This window comes from Camelus ferus, chromosome 3 (genome assembly GCF_009834535.1).
Source record: "Camelus ferus isolate YT-003-E chromosome 3, BCGSAC_Cfer_1.0, whole genome shotgun sequence".
NCBI lineage: Eukaryota > Metazoa > Chordata > Mammalia > Artiodactyla > Camelidae > Camelus > Camelus ferus.
The window spans coordinates 4,476,730-4,496,138 of NC_045698.1; the positions used below are offsets into that span (position 1 = coordinate 4,476,730).

The window sequence follows — 19,409 nt, forward strand, 5'->3', positions numbered from 1 at the left end:
CCGACAACCAGTACCTCCATATGTGCACTTCCCCTCTGATCACTCGGCCTCTCTCCTCAGAGGCAACTACTGCCTTAAATTTGGTACTTTGCTCTTTAAAAATAACTCTTATGACATTCACACGTAGGCCTGAATAATTTGTTCAGCTGGGCATTTTTAAAACTATGTAAAAAGGCTCTCATGCTACACGAAGTCTTTTGGAACTTGCTTTCTCATGCAACATCATGAGATGCCTACAAGTCATCCTATTTTTAAGGCAGCAGCATTCCTTTTCACCCTTGTGTGGTAGTCTGAGTGTGAATGGGCTCCGATCGACAGAGGCAGTTGGGATGTTTCCAATGTTTTGCTGTTGGAAACAGCGCTGCTCTGCTCATTCTGGGTCCGTGACTTGTCCCGTGCGTTCGCGAGCCTCTCTCTGCGCGGGTTCCCAGAGAGAATTGGAATCGCGAGACTGTAGGGTGTGCTAATGCTCAGATTTACAAAATTGATTTCAACAGTGGTTGTAACAATTTCCACCCTCACCAGCAACGTGTAAAGCATACTATTGCTTCACTTCCTCTTCAATACTTGGCACTATCAGACTTCATAATCTTGCCAGGCAGACGTGGGTGTACATGGGTATTTCACTGTGTCCAGCATGTTCCTGGCTTCCAGTGGGCTTTGTCATCTCCTTTTAGTTTATTAGCCCCTGTGTTTCCTCTTCTCTAAAAGGCCTGTCCATGTCTTTTACCGAATTTTTAAAACTCAGTTGTCTTTTTCTTAATATTTTCTACAAGTTTGTTTTATACCAGTTACATGTGCTGTTAATACCATCTTTTTTCTAGCTTGCCAAATGCATCCGTGTTTTATAGTGTAGGGTTTTTGGTGTATTGTTTAAGAAAGCTTTTTCCTACCCCAAGATCAGAAAAATAATCACCTGTATTTTCTCCTAAAACTTTTAAAGTTTTGTTATGACATTTCTATTTTCTGTCAAAGTAGAGTTGACTTTTGTGTATGGTGTGAGGTAGGGGTCTTGTTCTACTTCCCATAATGACAAAGGAAAAACAGCTTTTTCAGCTCCGTTTACTGAACTGTCTCCCCTTCAACCAGTGATGTCCCATCCCACCTCTGTCCTGTGTCGTGTGTGAGTCATGCTTCTGTGGTTCTGTTTCTGGGTTCTCCATCCTGCTCCACTGGCTGTTTGTTATCCTCAGCCCAACACCACACCATCTTACTTGCTAGAGCTTCATGATAATGCTTGATATCTGCTGGACGAATCCGCCCTCCCACGTTATTCTTCTTTAGAATATTCATGGCTATTCTCAGTCCTTCAATCTTCACCATACACATTAGAATTCAAGTGTCAAGTTGCAATTCTGATTGGAGCTGCCTTAAATCTAGAGATCCATTCAGAGAGAATTTGCATGTTCATGCTATTATGATTTTCTACTCATAAACACAGGATATCCACCCATGTATTTGCTCTAGATTTTCTGTGTATGGGTTTCAAACACAATTTCTTAGATTTGTTCTAAAGTAACTTACAGTTTTTTTTCTAATACAAATTTTGTTTTGCTGTTCAGTTTTGTAAATCAATGTTATGCCCAGCCAACTTGCTAAATATCTATTAATAATAATTTATAGACATTAGTGTTATTTCGATAGACTATAATATCTACAAACAATATGATGTGTAGACACAAATATTTGCATATCTGCAAATAATGACAAATTTCCCTTTTTCTGTTCTATGTGATTCCTTTTTCTATACAATGTGAAAAAGAAGCATAGAAATATGGGGCATTCTTGTCTTATTGCTGATTTTAAAGTGGATATTTCCATGTTTCATCACTAGAATGATTCATTATGTATATTTTAAGGTACCCTTTATCAGGTGAAGAACATTTACTCTTACTCCTAGTTTAATAAGAAAGTTTTTATTTTTCATCATGGTTAATTTTATAAGATGCTTTCTTGACTTCTACTGAGATGATTCTCCTCTCAAAACAATGACATTTTCAGATTTTCAAACATTAAATTTTCCTTGTATTGGTAGATAACTCCTAGGTATTGGTTATCTTCATTTTTGTACGCTCTGCGATTCAGCTTGCTAATGTTTTGTCAGCAGTCCAGCTTCATAAGTGAGATGGGCCAGCAGTTTGGTTTTCTTGTCTTTGTCCCTAGTTTCAAGGTCATACCTAGCTTATACAATGAGCAAAGGCCAGTTATTTCAAACGAATTAATTTTCTATCTCCCTTGATTGACATTCTCAAGTTACCCCAGCCAGCTTGGTAAGCAAGAGAGGAAGGAGCTCAAGAAGTGGTGAGGAGGCATTGTAACACATTATTAAGATTTTTTGGTAGTGCCTGTCTGGTTTTGGTATCAGGGTGACGGTGGCTTTATAGAATGTGTTTGGGAATGAGGTATCACCTCACACCAGTCAGAATGGCCATCATTCAAAAGTCCACAAATGATAAATGCTGGAGAGGCTGTGGAGAAAAGGGAACTCTTCTACACTGCTGGTGGGAATGCAGTTTGGTGCAGCCACTGTGGAAAACAGTATGGAGACTCATCAAAAAACTAAAAATAGACTTACCATATGATCCAGCAATCCCACTCCTGGGCATATATCCAGAGGGATCCTTAATTCAAAAAGACATCTGCACCCCAGTGTTCATAGCAGCACTATTTACAATAGGCAAGACATGGAAACAACCTAAATGTCCATCAACAGATGACTGGATAAAGAAGCTGCGGTGTATTTATACAATGAAATACTACTCAGCCATAAAAAAGAATAAAATAATGCCATTTGCAGCAACATGGATGGACCTAGAGAATGTCACTCTAAGTGAAGTAAGCCAGAAAGAGAAAGAAAAATACTATATAAAATCACTCATATGTGGAATCTAAAAAAAAAAAAAAGACAAATGAACTTATATATAAAACAGAAACAGACTCACAGACATAGGAACAAACTTATGGTTACCGGGGGGGAAAGTGGTGGGAAGGGATAAATTGGGAGTTCAAGATTTGCAGATTTGCAAATTTATAGTGTAGAGCACAGGGAACTATATACGATATTTTATAGTAGCTCATGGTGAAAAAGAACATGAAAACAAATATATGCATATTTATGTATGAATGAAGCATTGTGCTGTACACCAGATATTGACACAACATTGTAAACTGGCTATAATTCAATTAAAAATAAAAAGACATGAACAAGCACCTGTTTTATAAAGACAGCCTTTTTTTGGTGTTTTGCAGCCTTGACTGCAAATTAGGATCACCTGGAGAGCTATACGAGCCATGCCTATGGCAGGCACACCCGGGCCAATTAGATTAGAAGCTCTGGGGTTGCGCCCAGCCATTGTACTTATTAAAAAGCCTTCTAGAGCAATTCTAACCTGTAGCCAGGATTAGAAGCACTAACATGTGAGAATCTGGATTTTCCTTTCCAGAAAACAGTCTCAACAATTATCAACCAGTGGGTGCCGACTGCTGGAGTATTTCTGAGTGGTACGGTGGTGCTGATCTCAGCACCAACAACACAGGCACGCGACGGTTCACGATTGAATAAATTATGGTTCATTTATTCAGTGAAACCTATGCAGCCACCAAGTTCTTCAAAGACATCAGTGATCTAGAGTTCATGCAGATAAAAACACAGGTGCTGATCATGGCATCTCATAAAATACTTAGATATAGAAAAAAGATGGATGGATTAGCAACAGATTACCTCATTAATTGCTTTGTGTTGAGAGTAAGAATAGTTTTAGTTTGCTTTTATGGGCTTTCCCCCTAGCTGTTTGAAACGCAGGGGAAGCTCTTAGGCAAAAGGGAAAAAAAAATAAATGCAAAATATAATGAGACAGGTACATATTAGCTTATTTTATTTAAGACACTTTTGTTACCAGGAAAATCTACTCATATTAGCGCTAGTTCCTGTATGTCCTGTACACACACCCAAGAACTGAACACAGTCAAGCTGGCGTAGAACTGGGACCCACAGCTTCCGGCGCAGCCCCTCATCCGGGCTCCTGTCTGTCTCCCTCTCTGAGAAACTGCTCCCGCTTCAGTCTCCCCGGATGTCCCGTTTGCCCAAGTCCAAAGCTTGCCATGGAGGGTCTCGGATGTCAGTCGTGACCACACAATCTTTGGATTCAGGGCCATCCCTTTGGACAAGTTGCTCATCCTCCCCAAAGCTTAGTTTGTCATTTATAGACAGAGACATAACTGGACAACCTCAACTATTTCTAGCAAAGTGCCTGTTGTATCATAAACAGTCAGCAGATATTTGCTCTAAGACGTCTATGGTCACTGCTTGTCGATGTGTGATTAAACCTCAGTGCTCCCCCACGGACAGGGCAGTGAGGGCGCTCTGCGGGAGGGGGGGTACAACATCATGGACCCACCTCGGCACCCAGGGGAGCCAGGAGGACGGAGGCTGATGGGCGGAGGGGAGGTGGCAGCTGGAAGGATGGGCTCCCTGGTAGGTCAGCTGGATGGGTTAGGCTGGAAGGACCGGAACCCGGAGCCCTTCCCGATTCTGGAAACTGAGGCTGGAGGGACAGTGGCCACCCCTCACCTTTGCCATCACTGAGCTATTACCACGAATGAGCCTGCAGTTCCCAGCTCAGACTGAGCCCTGACTGACAGAGGATGGAGGGCAGACGCTGCGGCAGGCTGTCCCCAGCACAGGCCCCGGGTCTCAGGAACATTTCATGTCGGTCTGGAGGAAGGGGAGTCGGTGCCGGTGCCGGGGACCATTTGCTGTCTGGTGTGTTTCAGAATCCAACGTGGGTCGTTTCAGCTCAGTCTTCCTCGCCCTTGCCGATTGTGAAGATAATGAGAGCATTTCAGGGTTTATGATATACAAATGCAGCACATCAAATGAAGAGTTCCTTTTAGAATCTGGTTTCCCTTCTGTATTCTTTTTTTTTTTTTTTTTTTTTTTGGCTGCATAACAAGTTACCAAAAACCTTAGCAACTTAGGGACTTAAATGGATTCTTGTATACTCATGCTCACAGCAACGTTATTCACAATAGTCCAAAGGTGGAAACAACCCAAATGCGCATCAGCAGGTAAATGGATAAACAAAATGTGGTCTAACCGTACACTGGAATATTTTTCAGCCATAAAAATGAGTGAAATTCTGACACATGCCACAGCATGGATGAACCTGAGACATTATGCTAAATAAAATAAACCAGACACAAAGAAACAGGGAGGTGCGTATAGCCCAATGGTGGGGCGCATGCTTAGCGTGCACGAGGTCCTGGGTTCAGTCCCCAGTACCTCCATTAAAATAAATAAATAAGTAAAATACAGCTTTTTTAAAAAGCCACATACTGTGGGTTTCCACTATGTGACACACTTAGAACAGACAAATTCCTAGAGACAGAAAGTAGAACAGAGGTCACCGGGCTCAGGGAGGGAGGGTGGGGAGTCACGGTTTAATGCGGACAGCTTCAGTTTGAGATGGTGAAAAATGTCTGGAAATGTGGTGACAGTTGCACAGCAGCACTTAATGCCACTGAATTGTATATTTTAAAATGATTAAAATGGTCAATTTCATATGTGTATATTTTGTAACAAATAAACCTAAACAAACCAACAAACAAAACCCCAACATTTCTGACCTCACAGTTTCCATCGAGCTCAACACATGTCAGCTTGATCCTGGATTTCCAAGTTGCCATCAAGCTGTCAGCCGACTGTGTCCTCACCTGGAGGCTTAGCTGAGAAAAGACCCACATCCACACATCCCTCAGGTTGTTGACAGAATGTACTTCCTGGAGGTCACAGGAGAACTATGTCCCCATTGTCCTTCTAGCTGTCAGTTGGGGATGACCCTCTGCTTCTGGAGGTTACCGTCATGCCCTTGCCACGTGGCCCCCTTTGCAGGCCCCTCAGAGTTCCAACCTCTCACTCCAGGAAGGTCTCAGTCCCTTGAAGGACTCAACTGATTAGGCCAGGCTCACCGGGATTCTCTGCCTGTTGATTAACTTCAGGTCAACTGATCAGTAACCTACTCACAGGCATGCTATCCCATCACAGTCACAGTTTCTGCTGGAAATCTGGGGTGGGGGTAGGGGGTATAAAGGGCATGCCCACCAGGGGATGGGAATCTTGGGGTCATTAGTGTTCTGCTACCAGCCCTGCCCGTGCATGTGAGAAGCCCCACTAAGTCGGATTTAAGCCACAATAACCAGGTACTCCTCCACTTGGCCTGTAGAGCCTCCTGAGAAAGCAGGTTTTATCGTGAGATGTAGAAGGAATGAAAAGATGGTCTTCACCCTTCCGCAGGGCCAGCCTGCCTTGAAGACCTCTGAAGCATCATTTGCAGGACACAGGCAGCTGGAAAGTCCAGTGTGAGCCACCCCATCTCTCTGGGAAAGGGAACCTCTCGTGGTTTTCAATGAGCTGTGCTTGCTGGCTTGATAGTCTGGCCCCAGCTGTTGCCTGAACTTAAAAGTGAAAAACTGGGTCACGCTAACACTTTTGGGCTTGTGAAATAGTTCTCTCTGCTGACCGTCCTGTCTGAGCTGTTGACACTGTCAGTGCTCGTCGGGTCGGCGGGACAGTGGTCTCTCCCAAAGGTGCCTGTGAGAACCATGGGGACCCTTAAGAAACCAGTGCCTGGGCCCTACCCACCCAGACCAGCTGTATCCCATCCTCCAGGGTGTTCGCAGCACCACTCATGTGACCCTAATGGCCAGAACCGCTAGCTGGGATAATCATGTGGGGGACAAGTCCTAATAAGATAACAATTAGAATTCCAGCTGCTTTCATTGAAAGCGTGTTCGGCTTATTAGAACAAGAAGAGAAGCCCGGCAGGGAGTGGGGATACAGCTTGGAAAGGACTTGGTTTCGGGTGATGGGGCAGAGGATGGCTTGTCCTCAGGACATCCAGAGTCAGAGGGGGAGGACTCACAGGGCGTCCCTCAGTGTGGGCGCCAGAGACACCGCCGGTCGTACGCAAGGTCGGTGCAGCCCTCGTGGAGCTGGCGGTCTCCTGGGAACGCACAGCCGCCACATGACGGTCCCAAAGGCTGCTCAGATCCTGGCTAAGTTCTGTTTTTTTAACTGGAGCACAACAGGATTCAACCCTGCAACTTTGCACTTTCTAGGTGAGAAAGTTGTACCACAGTGTGATAAGAGAAAGCATATCTTTTTCTCCTAGAAATTTATGAATGAAATAATAGACTGTCTTGGGTTTGCTTTAAAATCATCTGGGGCAGGTGTGTGTGTGTGCATGTATGTGTGTCAGGGGGAGGGGCCGGTAGGCACAACAAGATTAGCCCGAGTGTGACTGGTCCCAGGTGAGTGATGATTGCACAAGAAGGGTGGTTCATTGCACCGTTCTCCCCACTTCTGTCCGTTTGAAATTTTCAGTAATAAAATGTTAACAAAATTAAATTAAATTGATGAATCAAGAGACAAAAGAATAACATATCAATTGAAAGTGTAAAGGTAAGTGAAGAAGAAACAGCTGAGACCCCAAAGTTACACCATCTCTGCGTAGCCCAATTCTGCATCTTGTATCAAGCTTACCCCAGCACCTCCTTTCCAGCTGACTGTATCAGTCTCTGTTCGCAAATGCTCATTAAACCAGCTGGGGGAGGGTGTAGTACAAGTGGCAGAGCATGAGTTTAGCAAGCATGAGGTCCTGGGTTCAATCCCCAGTACCTCCTCCAAAAGTAAATGAATAAACCTAATTACCTCCCTCCCCTAAAAAACAAATAAATAAAAATTAAAATCCTACTCCCCTGCTGCTGAGTTAAATAAGCCATCCATGAACTGGTGACCAGTGGTCGCTACATACTTATCTTAGAATCACAATTCGAAATTTTTGAAATTATGCCTGGACCCTATGATGGCATGCTTGTATTTACCAAGTTTCTTATATGCAGAAAATTAAGCCATGTTTCAAAAAAAAAAAAAAAACAGAGATACCCTGAGCGGCAGTAACCATGAAAGGTGACCTCTGGTCTCAGGTGACCTCATTTGATGGGACCAGCATGCAGCCCACGGGTGTGTATCCGTGTATCCGGTGAGACCCCGTCAAGAGGGGAAAGTGAAGCACTTACCTAGAGCAACATGGACCATGGAGACGGCGGGGGCCTGACTCAGGGCACCGGGCTCAGGCTGGACTCCGTGAGGTCTGCCCTCTCGCCGCACAGTGAGAGAGGTGGACCGGGAGCCCTCTGTCCCAGCGGTGGGGAGAGGCTCCTTCAAACTCCCTGGAAGCAAAGTTGTGCTGTCCCTCAAGACGATTGGTCAAAATCAAGAGCCCAGCAGTGTCCTCCCAGAGGCACTGGCCTTTCCTGTTTCTCCATCATCAGCCCTTAGAAAGAAGTGTCTTCTCAAAACATCGCCCAAGTCCCTTCATCTCGTTCGACTCCTTGGCAACTTCCAAGTTTCTAGATCTGTTTTTCTCTCTCCAATCACTTCCTCTTGCGAACAAATTGTTCATAACATGACAAGGAAAAAACACCTCTCTTCGCACACCTCCCTCTTCCTAAGTGATTCCCAAGGCAATGGTGTGGGGCTACATCTAGGAAATAAACAGGATGTACCTTGAATTACAGGCGCTCCTAGTTTCGGAGGATTCTGTCACCCGGGGCTCCAGCAGGAACACAGGGAAGAGAACCAGTAGAACATGGGCGGAGGGAGGAGGATAGGGACAGAAAGTCTAAGGAATGGCTTGGCCATCATGAGGCTGTCGGGTCTGAAGTCCAGCGGGCAGGCCAGCAGGAAGAGCAGGCTGGAAATGTGGGCAGGAGCTGAGGCTGTGGTCTTGAGGCCAGAACCTTTTCTTCCTCGAGGAAACCTCAGATTTGTTCTCAAGACCTTCAACTGATTGGACGATGCCCACCCACATGGTGGAGGGTAATCACCTTGACTTAACCGTGTCTTCAAAACACCTGCACAGCAAGACCTGGATCTGGCGACACAAGGCATCCTCTTCCAATCCCTGTCCCTTCAGACACCCCATCTCCTCTCTGGAGACAAGCACAGTGACAAGTTCCAAGGGCATCCTTCCAGAGACATCCACAAATATTGCACAAGGAATGCGGATGCTGGCAGGCTCTGCGGGCCATTCCGCATTTTGCTCTCCTTGCACTTACCAGTGTGTATTAGAGACACACAGCAGTAAGTAGAGAGCTGCCGTACCCCTGAGCAGCTGCATCGTCTTACTCTGTTGTGGCCCCATGACGACCTAGTTCATTGTTTCTCCTGTCAGCAGCTGGTTTCCAGTCCTTTGCTCTGACCATACCCTGGTGATTAACCCGCACACATACCCATTCACCAAGATGTTTGTTGGGTAAATTCCTGGGAGGGTAATTCCCAAGTCAAAGGGAATGGGAGTTTCAGACTTGACAGGGATTGTCCAACCGCCATGCAGAGAGGTTTAACCAACGTGCACGCCCATCAGAAGAGTGCCAGGTGCCTTGCCAGTAGTGTTAGAGAGAAAGACAAGCTGTGTCTCGTTGCTTAAGTTTGCACCCTCTTACAGGTTTGGGCACATTTTACATGTTTACTGGCCATTAGTATCTATAGGTCTTGCTTATTTCTCTGCTTATTGATCTTTTCCTTTTTGGTTGGAGGCACTCTTCTTTAGTAAAGAAATGAGCCCTTTGATGTGGCGTGCTTTTCAGTTCATCTTTTGTCTTGACTATTTTACAGGCTTTTTTCCATCCAGGAGATTTCGATGAAGCTGGATTTATGAATCTTCTCTTCCATGTTTCTGGGTTTGGGGTCATATTTTCAAAAACCTTCCACACCCCAAGATAGTAAAAATCAGCTTTGACTTTGAGTACCCTACACACACACACACACACACACACGCACGCGCATGCACACTCACGTGTGCACACTCAGACTGTGTTAAATGTAGGTCTAGCGCAGTCACATTGCTAATATCACTGACCTAAGCTGGACAGAGAGCAACGGTCAACAGGTCTGGTCCCCTTGTTTTAGCAGTGAGGGGACTGAGACCCTTGGGGTGACTGTCACCACCTGCAGTCCCACTGGCAGCTGGCCACGTGGCTATGTGAGCACAGGCCCGAGGGAGCCCACCCTAGTGCCCCTGGGACTCTGCCCAGCACTCCTCCCACCGGACCTCCAGGCCGGGTCTCCTGGGAACCACGGGAAGAGCTGAGGACTGGCCTCCGCTTACAACGTGCACATTCAGGTTCTGGTTGAAATTCATTTGAGTTTTAAGTAATGCAATGCCTTAGACTGTGGGCTTCGGCAGGAATTTTGAGATACAGATAGAATTCCAGGGAGCAGAGAGGTGGAGCACTTTTCCTGCCAGTCCTTTCTCTGGGGACCACGAAGACGTGTTCTTGACAGTGCTCATCCTGGTGGTGGCTTTCCCCAGGAGGATGACAGACAGCGCGGCTGCAGGGCCCGGGGGGGGGGGGGCGGGGGCTGTGCTGTGCCCGCCCGCCCACAAGTGGCCCATGGGGAGAGCCTGGGGAAGATGCCTGGGCGCCTGACCAGAGGGCGGGGATGCAGCGGGGGCGGCCGCTAAAGGGTTGACTCAGGGCCTGGGACGCTGAGGATTGACCGCTGCTGCTCAGAGGAGCCCACCCAGCGGTCACCTGGGGGCTGGGAGGGGCTGGTTTGCTGGGCTGCTTCTCCTCCTCAGCCGGAAAGTAGAGTCGTTCATTATTGCCCATCCCCCGGGGACAATTCACTCCTTAATGCCTCTCAGTCAAAGAGCAGAGTGATGCTCTCTGTCTAGTACACAACTGCAAATAGATCTGGTGGCCTTCTGTTCCACTGTAACTCCTGGGGGCCCGGAGTGGACACAGCACCCCCAACTCCAGTGAAGGGAGGGAGGGCAGAGCCACCCCTCCAGAGAGCTGGGCTCTGTGAGCAGCTCAGGGAGGCTTAGACTTCAGTGACTCTCCCTGGCTCTGCTCCCGCAGGCACAGTTGAAATAGGATGGGAGGCTGGAAGGCGGGGTTTGTTCAGAGGCCATCATTAATCTCCTGTTGGTCTGACCTTTAGCACTCAAGGATACCAGGATGCCATGTAGCCTGTGGCTGGTCCCTACTCTGCAGGAGTTGGCCCCATACAAGAACCTGTGGGAAGCCCGCAGAACTGTGTGCCCTAGAGCAGTGCTGGGCTGGTCCCCACCGGCCCTGCGGACCCGCCTTCTCCGGCACTGGAGTCTCACGCTGGAAATCACTGAAGAAGCCACGAAACGCACCCACCCGCCCCTCTCCATGTAGTCAGAACTAACCCGCTCCTAGCACACCCCTCTCTCCCCAGGGGCAGCCCCAGGCAGCCGGGCGCCCGGGTCCCTCCTCCGATCCTGCCCATCCAGCCTCGACTCAGAGCTGCCCTCTGCTGTCCCCTCGGCTAAGAGCCTGGTGCTGTGCGAGCCTGGGGAAGCCAAGCCACGCGGTACAGCGTCGGGCACGTCACGGCCCGCTCGCCGTGCGGTGTGGGCAGCCCTCTGCTGTCCTTGGGGGTGGGGGGGACGGTGCACTGTTTTTGCCCAGGGATCCGGGGTTCTGCCGATGCACCAGTTACAACTGCACATGTGTGCTGCCCAGGGGGCAAGGCAGCGGGCCTTTGCATGCCGGTCAAGGGTGGGAAGGGAAGCCCCAGGCAGCACGCCGAAACCCCCTTTGCCCTCCCTGAATGCGCCCCATCCTGTCCCTTCATGACGGCAAAGAGGGAGAAGTGGCCAAGGGCTCAAGGACATCTGAGGCCCACCTGGCCAGTGTGCTCGCAAAACCAGCCCAAGTTTCTGGTCCTGCAGCTCCAGGGGGGCTTTTAAAACACTTCGGATGGAATGTGGCACCTCTGCCCTCACCACCTCCTGGGGATTGTGGCACTCTGCCTGTGACGGTGCGGTTGGCGGTCTTCTGCCGTAGTGCCACCGGCCAAGATTCAGATAAGCTTAATTTTCTGCAATTAATGACTTTTTAATGATCTTAGTGTCGTGTTCCAAATGTAAAATTCATATTTATAATGCTGAATAGATACACTGTTTAAACTACATCCCCACAAGACACCGCCGCCTTGTGAGGCAGGAGAGAAACCCCAGCTCTTTTCCCGAGCAAAGCCCTCTGAGAACTTCCTCCCGTTTCCTCGTCCTGAAACGTGCCAGGCAGTGATGCCCACCGGGTGGCACGTTTCCATGCTGGAACGAGGTCGCGAGCACTCAGCAGATGTTGGCTTAGCTGACGAACGGGGAACCCGGTGGGAGTGGCCCGCCTGGGTCAGGTCCGACTCCTTGAGTTTAACAATAGGCTGGTGTCCCAGGGGCAGGGGAGGTGGGGGCTGTCTAGCCCCTTCCCTGAGTCCTGTGACTAGCTGGGCAGAGACCCCACCACCACCACCACCAGATGACGAGAGCGCCAGTCCCACTTCCTTCCAAACGGCACCCTGAGGCAGGGACAGAGAAGTAAGTGTCCCCTCGAGAGGCAGGCATCACGTCACTCAGGAAGCCCGCTGCTGAGATCTGCTCACCAGCGGTCCTTCAACAACGCCCTCTGAGCACCAGGCCCGGGGGAGAGGCAAGCTTCCCTGTGCTCCTAGAGTCTGCCGTCTGGGGTGGGCGGAGGCCAACGGAAAGCAAAGCCAACTAACTGATAAGGAGCATGTGGAAGAAAAGGCACAAATGCCACCTCGAGGGTTTGTAACAGCACGTGAGCACCTCCGAGGAGCCCCAGGGCTCCCGCTGGTGAGAGCGCTGGGAGGTCTCAGCCCGAGACTCTGGGCGACGCGGGACAATATCGTTGAGGCTTTTGTTTTGACTCCTTGTGCATCTCATGCTAGTGAAGACCCCGACCGACCGTCACTCTGGAGGGTCACAGCCAGGTAGGCAGAGGCTAACCGCCCTCCACAAACACACCTGGCCACCGTTCAGCGCCCAGAGGACGGGGAGGGCTCTCTCCACCCAACTCCTGGCTTTCTGCAGCTCCTGGGGCCCAAGTCCCAGAGCACCGGGGACCCCTGAAGTAACTCTGGCCTCACTTGACCCAGGATCACGCCAGCAACAAGATCTCTCCCCGGAGCCAAACCAGAAGCACAGGGGAAGTCCCCCTCCCGGCGGCAGCGCCAACCTGAACGCCCGTGTTTCCCCACCATCGCCTTCCCTGGACATTAGCACTCCTTCAGCCCTGGCCCTTCGATGAGTGAGTAACTGAGGTTTGTTGGCGCTGCTGTTTCTCGTGTCTTAAGTAAGTGTGAGCGGGGCTGTCTGCTGGTCACCTGCACATCTTCTCCTGTGAACTACCTGTCTGTCCTCTGTCTTCTTTTCTCTTAAACTGTCCATTTCATATTGATTTGAAGCTGTTTACAAAGCATGGATATGACGTGTTTTCTATTATATACAGAAATTATTTTTTCCCAATGTGTCACTTTTTAAAAATCTTTATGATGTCTTTTATGTTTATCAAATCACTAAACTATTTAAATGAGTTTTTTAATACCTTTCCAGTTTATCCGCCTGGATTTTCATGCATAATTACCTGACCTGCAGATCGTGGCAGTGTTCCCCCTTCCCTCCCACCACTGTCCCTCCTCTCTTCTCGTGGTCTCACTGCACTGACCAGGACTGTCCATGTGGGCTGATCGAGACAGTGAGCAATGTCTGTTACCTGGTTCCTGCTTCTAATATTTTTATCATTAAGTATGATGTTCAATATAGGATTTCTGATAAATACCCTTCATCAAGTTAAATAACTTTCCTTCTTGTCTTAGCTGATTGTTATTTTTTAAGGAAAGACTGAGTCTTGAATTTTATAAGTTTTACTATTTCAATTTTGCTCCTTTAACCTCTTAATGTTCCTTATGTAACTATATTAAATGTATACATTCATATTTTATTTTGTTATATAAATATGTAATAAGTTATATCTACTATATATAAAATATGCAATTATATAGAAACACATACTAAAATACATAATTATATATACTATATATAAAATATATAAATTGTATAATAAAAATTTATATAATTATATAATCCTAATAAAAATACATAAATGTAGAGAATGTAATACTTTATACCCCGAGAATACATCACGGCATGTTCCTTATTTAATTCCCTGCTGGTCTTGCTTCACTGACATTTTACTTAGCTCTTCACATCCGCGGTAGTGATGTCAGCAGCAGGGGTTCCTTTTGTGTGTGTGTCCTTGTCCATCTGGGGCCTCCCGGGTTCACCAGAAGAGAATGATCAGGGAAACATTCTGGCTTTTTCTATAAAGTGAATTTAACATAGGAATCAGTTGTTTCCTGAAACTGTGACAAAGCTCAGCTGAAAATCTCCCAGGACCTTGTGCCTGTTTGGGGCGAGGAGGTGGGTGCGTCTCTAGCCGCCTGTCCCTTGTCTCCAGTTGTTACTCCTGCTGTGGTTCCTCTCCCGTTCCTGGAACAGCGCTGGTGACTCGATTTCCTGCGTGTTTTCATTTCACCCACGTCGTCAAAGCGCCTGTGCGGGAGGGGATGGGTGTGTTCTGGCACATTTACGAGTCTCTTCAGTAGTGTCTCCTCTCACCGTCTCTCTGTTGAGCAGTTATCAAAGATTTCTCTATTTTACTGATTTTTCCAAAAGCTTTTGAATTATTGGTCACCCCTAAGGAGTTTGTGTCCTGTTTCATGACTGTGTTTGCTCAAGTTTGTTACCTGATACTCAGATCCTTATATTCCACTCCACTTGTCAGTTTCTGATAGGTGCTATTATTAAACTATCTTAATATAACTGTGGCTTTGTCAATTTCTTCTCCTATTGGTAATATTTTTTGCTTTTTCAATATTTTGTTGTAAAGTTCTTTAAGGTTAAAGGTTATTATATGTACATGGTAGTTTTTTATAAATAAAAAAATATGAAGTATTTGTTTTTCCCATTTAATGGGTCTTGCAATGAGTTCTATTTTACTTGATATTAATGTCAACACACCTGGTATCTGCCATAATTTAAAATACACATATTCCCTGACCGATCGATATTACTGCTAGGATTTTATTCTAACCCACATGCCAGGTACAGTATTTGAAATGAAAGTTACAAGGTAATTCTTGTGGGCTTTTTGGGTTAGTAACAAAGGACCAGAGACACCCCGTGTCTATTCACAAGGTTTGGTTAAATGGGGGTCCTCTGCTCCAGATGTACTGATGTGAAATAACTTCCAAGCTGTATTATTAAATACAAAAAAGTGCTAGGAGCAGCACATTCTGTACTGAAGTCATATTTGTGTGAAAGGGGGAAAGCACCTGCATGGAATATCTCTGGGAAGACAGACAGAAAATTACCATTGCTGGTGGCCCTCACGGGGGACAGAGGGGGCTGGGCGAGGAGTGGGGAGGCATCTTGCTGGTCTGAGCCTCTCAAATACTGACCATCATGAACACTGGACTTTTCAAAATAATATTAAAGTAAAACACCCGAACCTCCCTCTCTCATTACCATTTGCCTGTGTCGGTCTCGTTTCAATTTTTTGAGCTGTTTCGTGTTTTCTGTTTCTGTGTTTTCTTGTTCTTTCTATCCTTGTTTCCTTTTCTCCCTCCCCTTAGACTGACAACATTTTGTTACCTTTTCCCTCCAGTGGGTAGGGAGTCACTTTCTATTCTTGTTTCTCCTTGACAAACACGTCTCAGTGGTGCAGGGGAGGTGCGGTCCTCAGGCGGGAAGCCCCCCTCTCCCGCCTGCCACACAATCCAGACCTGCTTCCTTCCGGGAGCCTCAGGTGCTGATCCAAACTTCCTGCCTGCAAATCCCCAGCCTGGGGGCTGTTTCCCAGGGAACCCGACTAAAACACACATTGCTGCTGAATCCACCCATCAAAACCGGCCATCACCTCCCTCACAAGCAGGACAAGTCTGCAGCACACCCTGACCTTCCCTCGCCCACCAGACTTGATTTGCTGAAATCATTGCGCTGTTCTATATTTATCTGTACTTTACATCTCTGCCTCTCCAAAGACTGGGCCATGCAAATGGTCCAGTGCTAATCATGAAAGATGATCAATTATCAAGGCATATCTGAATGTCGGTGCTGGCTGGATTCCATCAGTGCGTGCTCTGGACCCTTCATATTGTTTGTACTTGTCATTGTTTAAGACTGGCTTAAACATTTAGAAATATTGTTACTGGGAAATGCTATTTGTTGCAACCAAAATCCACCTGGAAAAACAAACCCCCAATATTTAATTTAAAAATGTATAGTCTTTCTTCTGACACCAATAACAATCTTACAAAAAATTTAATTGGAACATGAATTTGCATAATTTCCCAAGCACTCGGATAATTTAATGCAAGGCCGCTGTTTTCCAGTTTTTATTAGCTTTTTGTTCCCTGCTTTAAAACAATCGGAAGTTTGGCTCTGAGGGTGGCAGGTGCTGGTGATGGAAACTGGTGTTGGCAATCAAACACTGGGGTCAGATGTGTAACTTCTGTACTTCCCACTATGACCAGTTCCTGAGCTGTCTACCCCAGGCAGGCCTAGGGGAGGCGAACTGAAACACCCCTCCCCAAACCCACAGAAAGAACTGAGAGCAGGCGATGATCCAGGCGACGCTATGTGGTTCCACGGCTCCATGTCTGACCGCGGTAGGCACTCCTGAGACTGCGGACCTTTGCAGCGGCGGACCGTGTGAGCACGACCCACCACGTAAGCGGCATGCACTTCACCCTCCCGATCTCCGTCTGCCCTGAGCAAAAGGTTTTATCCAACGGCAGAAAGAAAGAAGGGCTCATCAGTGAGCGTCTTGTCCTAGCAACCTAAAAACACCAGCCTCCACCTCGAAAACACTGGCTGCCAAGTGTTTCGTTCACATTACCGTGTGGTTTCTATCACACCTGACTGATAAGAGTTAATATAAATAAATCATGTAAACATCATTTGCAAAGGCCAGCCATTGTCCTGTCAGACGACTATTATTACCTAGGCCTTGCTTTGCTTAGATGTCAAATTGGGGGGCGTGGGGGGAATCTGGCTAAATACTCAAGGCTGGTTTTGTTGACCAAATGAGCCCATGGAAACGATGATGCAGTCTGGACAGACTTGGGTTTGAATCTTGGCTCCACCATTCAAATTGCTCTTGACAACCTACCCACGTCTAACAGATTATAACTACACAAAATGTTTGCAAAGAATCTCAACTTAACAAATGTTAGCCGTCTTCACTGCAAAGAAAACACCAAGGGTTCTAATTTGTTTCACAGTATTACATTGTTAGATGAGCTAAGGTTACTTTAACCAATAGCCTCCACTCTGGCCACACGTCAGACCAGATGGGGTTTAGACTCCACCACAGCCATACGAAATAGACTCTCCAACAAGCACGGGCCAGAGATCCTCATCTTAAAGAAGCTCTGGAGGAAAAACTTTAAGAGAACGAAGATCTCCCCTTTTCTTTGGTTGGTGCTGAAGTTCATGCCGTCACTGGCCAGTAGGGTCTTCGGCGGGGGAGGGGGGATGAGGCTGGTCCTGGCACAGCCAGTAGGGGTCAGGGGGGCCACAGTCTGAGGCTCTCAGCCCCAGCCAAAGGGGGAGAGTAGTACACTGGACAAACTGAAAGTGAGGAAAATCAGTGCCCTGGTGCTTACGTGGGAGGGAAAGGAGGATAAACATGGAAGGGGGGCTACAACAACCGTGTTGGGCTGAAATCAGAGGTGGTGGTGTGACATGTGTTAATTTACAGGTAACACATACAGGTGTATAAACGTAGCCTGTGCACACATACACCTTTTATTTCCTAGTAGCAGTGAGCACACCAAATGCCAGGTCTTGGCTTCTAACTACCAGGCTCCACAAAAAGGACCAGGGCTCCGGGGGTGACCTGAGGGCTGGAGCATCGCGCATGAAGTAGGATGGTGGGGACGTGCAGAAGGATGTTGGAACCAACCAGAAACAGCTCTCACCAGCCAAGTCTAGGACAATGAGGACCAGAAAACAAGTGACGGTAACAGACACTTTACTAAATAAAACAGGAACCCTTGAGTCCATATGATATAAATAACTGAATGAAGAAATGGAGCAGAGGGGAAAGCGCTTAATGTAGACGGCAAACCCGTAATGCAGAGGGGCAGTAAAATTGGAAATTAACATCTGGCAACTCTCATGGTAAACTGGTCCAGGCAAAAGTTGCCAAGAGATGCTAAAGCTGGTAGCTCAAGTTCGATAAGAGACATATATACACTCTAAAAGTGTCTCCCTGCAGAATACCTATTAAGCTTTAAGTGAAGGGATGTGGAGGCAGTTACACTTAAGTAGAGCTTCACTTCACTAGGAAGGTGACAAATCCACACCACGAGCCTCTCGATGTGCTCCAGTGAAACAGAGCTCACCACTGTAGCACCCTTGTCGAGATGTGTAAACCACGAGGACACATCAGATAAACCCAAACTGAAGAATGTTCCATAAAGTAATCGACCTGTCCTCCCCTGAATATGTCACAGATCACAAAGGACAGACTGAGAACTGCTTCAGTTGGGAGTGAACACAAACGCCATACAATGAAACACAGCTGACCTGTGAAGGGCACTGCTGGGCCACCTGGCAGAATGCGGTCGGTGGGTGGAGGGAGCCTTGTATCAATGCCTATACTTGGGCTGTGATTTCAGAAGAGGCGGGTTTCCAGCAAAGATACGCTGAAGTTACGGGATAATGAAACACGTCTGCAACTAACTCACGTGGTTCAGAAAAAAAATCAGTCACACACAGGAATTTAGGTGAAGGGTAAGAGTTCTTTATACTGAGTCAGGAAGTATTTCAAAATCAAGAGACTTAGGAGACAAATGAAGCAAACGCAATGTGTGGTCTGTTTGTCCAAACCAACTTAAAAAACAAATTGAGACTAATAAGCAAATGGAAATATTAACTAAGCTATTTGTGGGGGTTTGATCTTTATTTCCCGTCTCCTAGCAACCACTTTCCTACTCTTTCTGAGTTCAATTTTTCTTTTTTAGGTTCCACATATAAATGACACCATGCAGTATCTTTCTCTCTGCCTGGCTTATTTCTGTTAGCATATTTCCTCGAGGTCCATCCAGGCTCACAACGATAGGGTTCCCTTTTTATGGCTGAGTAATACCCCACTGCATATATACGTACCACATTTTCTTCATCGATCCACCTGTTGATGAACATTTAGATTTACCTGTTTCCATACCTGAGCTACTGTGAACAATGTTACGATGAATATGGGCATGCAGGTATGCCTCGGAGGTAAGTTTCACCCCCTTTGGATAAATACTCAGAGGTAGGATTGCTGGATGATCTGGTAATTCTACTTTTAACTTCTTGAAGAACCTCCAGACTATTTTCCATAGTGGCTGGACCAGTTTATATTCCCACTAACGATGTACAAGGGTTCTGTTCCCCACACCCTCACCAGCACTCGTCGTTTTGAGAAGGCACCCTAACAGGTTGTGAAGTGATGCCTTA

General features: G+C 46.9%; 2 long non-coding RNA genes across 2 annotated transcripts; one reads left to right on the plus strand and one right to left on the minus strand.

Annotated features, from left to right (window-relative positions):
• Positions 1 to 3,858: 3,858 nt before the first annotated feature.
• Positions 3,859 to 9,235, minus strand: LOC116660391. The gene is made up of 2 exons (XR_004315897.1): positions 8,077 to 9,235; positions 3,859 to 4,811 (listed from the first exon to the last, which is right to left on the minus strand). It is a non-coding gene; the product is annotated as an uncharacterized LOC116660391 (long non-coding RNA).
• Positions 9,236 to 12,225: 2,990 nt separating this feature from the next.
• On the plus strand, positions 12,226 to 13,194 carry LOC116660392. The gene is made up of 2 exons (XR_004315898.1): positions 12,226 to 12,832; positions 12,998 to 13,194. It is a non-coding gene; the product is annotated as an uncharacterized LOC116660392 (long non-coding RNA).
• The last annotated feature ends 6,215 nt before the right edge of the window (positions 13,195 to 19,409 follow it).